Raw genomic sequence first — 4547 nt, 5'->3', positions numbered from 1 at the left:
ATCCTACGGACGACCCTAATGAACATTTGACTAAGTTTGTGCAGTACGCAGACACTGTGAAGGCGAATGGTGTATCTCAAGATGCGATAAGACTACGCCTCTTTCCTTTCTCTCTAAGAGACAGAGCTTGGGCTTGGTTACAATCCTTGCCATCCAACTCAGTTACAACATGGGAAGAACTGAAGAACGTTTTCTTATCCCGATATTTTCCGCCAAGCAAAACTGCTATGCTGAGAGCTCAAATCAACGGATTTCGACAAAAGGATGTAGAATCTCTCTACAACGCGTGGGAGAGATACAAAGACATGATGAGGATATGTCCATATCACAGTCTCGAAGACTGGGTGATCATTCACACATTTTACAATGGGCTTCTGTATAACACAAGACTGACAGTAGACGCTGCCGCGGGCGGTGCACTTATGGATAAGCCATACAATGAAGCATATCAACTCATTGAAAACATGACCCAAAACCATTTCCAATGGGGAGGTAAAAGAACACCAGTAGAAAAGTCCCAAACAAAAAGTGGAATGTACGAAATCAGTAGCCTTGACTACGTCCATGCAAACATAGATGCCCTTGTTCAAAAGTTAGACAACTTAACCATACCACCCGCAGCCACCGTGGCTGTCGTGACTCCCAACTGTGAGTTATGTGGAACTCCTGGACACACTGCACCAGAATGTCAGATATTGGCAAGAGTCCCAACCGATCAAGTGAATTACGCACAAGGATACCCTTATTCGAATACATACAACTCAGGTTGGAAAAACCATCCCAACTTTTCGTATAAGAATAACAACGTCCTGTATGCACTTGGCCAAGCACTCGTTGTTCCGCCTGGATATCAAAAGCCAGCTAATAATGCTCCTAACATGTCTAGGAAGTCAAACCTTTAACTAATTATGGAAAGCTTCATAGCTACCCAAGCTTAAACAAACAAAGACTTCTTGAACCAAAACATACATACTAGTGAGCAACTTAAACAATTAGCGAGCAAAGTAAACACCTTAGCCACCCACAACAAAATGCTTGAAACACAGATTTCACAAGTGGCTCAACAACAAGCGTCTACTTCCGTTCCCGCTGGCACATTTCCTGGACAGCCGCAACCTAATCCAAAAGGACATGCAAATGCCGTTATATTGAGGAGTGGAAAAGAACTAGACGGACTCGTAGATCCAAGACTCCAAAATCCTGCCATGTACCAAAAACCATACAAAACAACAACTGAGAAGGTAAGTGAACCAAAGGAGAAGGAAGATAATACCCGAGAGGCTGGAGAGAAATAAAAACCTTATGTGCCTCCACCACCTTATAAACCACCCATTTTGTATCCTCAAAGACTCGCAAATTCTAAAACTGCAGGGCAATTTAGGAAATTTGTTGAACTTCTGAAGCAACTAAACATTACAAGTCCCTTTACAAAAGCCATCACACAAATGCACTCATATGCCAAATTTCTTAAAGAGATCTTATCCAATAAGAAAAAGATCGAGGATAATGAAACAGTTACACTTACTGCTGAGTGTAGCGCAATAATCCAAAATAACATGCCTCCCGAACTAAAAGACCCAGGTAGTTTCTCCATACCCTGTGTCATTGGAAAGTTCGTCATAGACAAAGCTCTATACGACCTAGGAGCAAGCATTAGTGTAATGCCCTTAACCATCTGTAAAAGGCTAAACATGGGAGAACTAAGACCAACCAAGATGTTTGTTCAACTAGCTGACCGCTCAATCAAATATCATGTTGATATACTAGATAATGTCCCAGTACGTGTAAGACAATTCTACATTCCAACAGACTTCATAATCATGGATATCAAAGAAGATGCCAGTACACCTATTATATTAGGAATGCCATTATTAGCTACCGTCGGAGCTATAATAGATGTGAAAAGAGGTAAGCTAACATTTGAAGTTGGAGAAGAAAAGGTTGAATTCATCTTAACACAATTCTTACAAGCGCCAGCTATAGACGATACCTGTTATCTACTTGATATCATAGACGAGTGCGTAAGAGATATGGAGATGCAAGAAACCACATATTCTGATATAATGAAAATCCAAATCCCTCCAATCTTTGAAGATGATAATTGGCGTGAACCATACCAAAATGACAGTCTAAGCGAATGCTTAGCACTTACACCCAACCACATGCCATGCCCGAAGAAACCAGACTTGGAATTAAAAACACTACCAAAGAACCTAAGATACGAATTCCTAGACACTTAACTCAAAAGACCAGTAATAGTCAATGCTGACTTGGGACAGATGGAAACTGAAAAGTTACTAGATGTCTTAAGAAAATATCCAACTGTGTTAGGCTACAACATCGCTGACCTAAAAGGAATAAGTCCTTCTATTTGTATGCATCGCATTATGCTAGAGGAAGATTGTAAAACCACTAGAGAACACCAGAGAAGGATCAACCCAATCTTAAGTACTATAGTCAAGGATGAAGTAAAAAAGTTATTAGATGCTGGAATCATATACCCGATCTCCGATAGTCGATGGGTTAGCCCCGTTCATGTAGTACCCAAGAAAGGGGGTGTTACAGTTGTTAAGAACGAGAAGGGCGAATCTGTAGCACAGAGAGTTGTGATCGGAAGTAGAATGTGCATCGATTATAGAAAACTAAATAAAGCCACTCGAGAGGATCATTTTCCTCTGCCTTTCATTGATCAAATGCTTGAACGATTGGCTAAGCATTCCCACTTCTGCTATCTAGATGGTTATTCAGGATTCTTTCAAATTCCTATCCATCCTGACGACCAAGAGAAGACAACCTTCACATGCCCTTATGGTACATTCGCTTATCGATGAATGCCATTTGGACTATGCAACGCTCCCGCAACACTCCAAAGATGCATGATGTCAATCTTCGCTGACTTTATAGACGACATTATGGAAGTCTTTATGGGCGATTTTTCTGTTTGTGGGCAGAGCTTCGAAGGATGTTTATCAAACCTTGAAATGGTACTTGAAAGATACGTAAAGGTGGATCTCGTCTTGAACTGGGAGAAATGCCATTTCATGGTCCAACAAGGAATCGTGTTAGTACATGTAGTATCTGATAAAGGAATTGAAGTAGACAAAGCTAAGATCAAAATCATAGAGAATCTTCAACCTCCGAAAACCGTACGAGAAATACAAAGCTTTTTAGGACACGCCGGTTTCTACCGACGCTTTATCAAAGATTTCTCGAAAATTACCAAACCACTTACTGGTTAATTAATGAAAGAAGCTGACTTTATCTTTGATGAGAAATGTTTAATAGCGTTTGAGCAATTAAAACATCTTTAATCACCGCACCTATCATGCAACCACCTGATTGGAGATTACCTTTCGAAATCATGTGTGATGCGAGTGATTATGTTGTAGGCGCTGTGCTAGGACAAAGAAAGGATAAAAAACTTCATGCTATCTACTACGCAAGTAGAACATTAGATCCTGCCCAAATGAACTATGCCACCACCGAAAAGGAACTTCTAGCCGTTGTGTTCGCTTTAGACAAATTCTGTTCCTACTTAGTAGGAGTGAAAATCATTATCTATACTGACCACGCCGCTATTAGATATTTGCTAAGTAAGAAGAATGCCAAACAAAGACTCTTAAGATGGATCCTACTCTTACAAGAATTTGACTTAGAAATAAAGGATAAGAAGGGTACTGAAAACGTAGTAGCAGACCACTTATCTCGAATCGAAGGGGATAAGCCCGAACAAATTCCAATCAATGATGATTTCCCTTACGAACGACTTATAGCCCAAATGGAAAGCGGCATGTCTGAACTAACCTTAAATGATACCGAAATAGAAGAATCCTTGGAAGAAATTCATGCGAATACAACTCTGTCATGGTGTGCTGATTTTGTCAACTACCTAGCTGTTGGAGTACTTCCACCAGACCTATCATACCAACAAAAGAAGAAATTCTTTCATGACCTAAAACAATACTACTGGGATGAACCTCAACTTTTCAAAAGAGGTACCGACGGTATTTTTTGTCGATGTGTTCTTGAGGATGAAATAGACGACATAATCTCTCATTGCCATTCCGCCCCATATGGTGGACACACAAGCACATTAAAAACTTGTGCTAAGATCTTACAATCGGGCCTCTTTTGGCCTACTCTATGGAAAGATTTCCATAATGCGGTTATAAATTACAACTGGTGCCAACACACTAGTAACGTTTCAAGACGCGATGAAATGCCACAAACGGGCATCTAGCGAGTAGGTAGCGAGCATTCCAGTAGCTAAACCAACAAGGTTCGCTGGAGCGAAGGATGAATTGTGGGCTTTGTAACACCCCGATAAAAATAAGATAATTATTTAATTTAAGTTAATATTATATTTATTAATTTAATTAAATAATTGGAATTATTGGATTATTATTATTTAATTATTATTGGAATAATAATTATTGGAAAATATATATAAGTTGGAAATAAGAAAAAGAGTCCCATTTGATAAAGAAAGGGTTTCACGTGAAAAGCAGAGAAGCGGCTGAAAAGAGGAAAAGGGCAAAGAGACAGAG

The 4547-nt window shown here is 39.7% G+C and overlaps 1 non-coding gene across 1 annotated transcript; it reads right to left on the bottom strand.

Moving 5' to 3' along the window:
• Positions 1-227: 227 nt before the first annotated feature.
• On the bottom strand, positions 228-334 carry LOC127109463 (small nucleolar RNA R71). The gene has a single exon (XR_007796745.1). It is a non-coding gene; the product is annotated as a small nucleolar RNA R71 (small nucleolar RNA).
• Between the last annotated feature and the right edge of the window lie 4213 nt (positions 335-4547).

This window comes from Lathyrus oleraceus, chromosome 7 (assembly GCF_024323335.1).
Source record: "Lathyrus oleraceus cultivar Zhongwan6 chromosome 7, CAAS_Psat_ZW6_1.0, whole genome shotgun sequence".
Taxonomy (NCBI): Eukaryota; Viridiplantae; Streptophyta; class Magnoliopsida; order Fabales; family Fabaceae; genus Lathyrus; species Lathyrus oleraceus.
This window is presented reverse-complemented; position numbering and strand designations above follow the sequence as displayed.